The 670-nt window shown below is 41.3% G+C and overlaps 1 protein-coding gene across 1 annotated transcript in view; it reads left to right on the forward strand.

Annotated features, from left to right (window-relative positions):
* The window catches only part of LOC106819561, a gene marked incomplete at its 3' end in the record, with an annotated part of 8,909 nt that overhangs the window by 7,126 nt on the left and 1,113 nt on the right, over positions 1 to 670 (forward strand). The window lies entirely within an intron of this gene.

Genomic DNA, 670 nt, shown 5'->3' on the forward strand with positions numbered 1-670 from the left:
GTGGCGTGTATGTACATGTATATGTGACGTGTATGTACATGTACATGTGGTGTGTATGTACATGTACATGTGGTGTGTATGTACACGTACATGTGGTGTGTATGTACATGTACATGCGACGTGTATGTACACGTACATGTGGCGTGTATGTACACGTACATGTGGTGTGTATGTACATGTACATGTGGTGTGTATGTACACGTACATGTGGCGTGTATGTACACGTACATGTGGTGTGTATGTACATGTACATGTGACGTGTATGTACATGTACATGTGACGTGAATGTACATGTGCATGTGGTGTGTATGTACATGTACATGTGACGTGTATGTACATGTACATGTGATGTGTATGTACATGTACATGTGACGTGTATGTACATGTACATGTGGTGTGTATGTACATGTGCATGTGGTGTGTATGTACATGTACATGTGACGTGTATGTACATGTACATGTGACGTGAATGTACATGTACATGTGATGTGTATGTACATGTACATGTGGTGTGTATGTACATGTACATGTGACGTGTATGTACATGTACATGTGGCGTGTATGTACATGCACATGTGGTGTGTATGTACACGTACATGTGGTGTGTATGTACGCGTACATGTGACGTGTATGTACATGTACATGTGGCGTGTATGTACATGTACATGTG

Source organism: Priapulus caudatus, unplaced genomic scaffold (genome assembly GCF_000485595.1).
Source record: "Priapulus caudatus unplaced genomic scaffold, Priapulus_caudatus-5.0.1 Scaffold3699, whole genome shotgun sequence".
Classification (NCBI taxonomy): domain Eukaryota; kingdom Metazoa; phylum Priapulida; class Priapulimorpha; order Priapulimorphida; family Priapulidae; genus Priapulus; species Priapulus caudatus.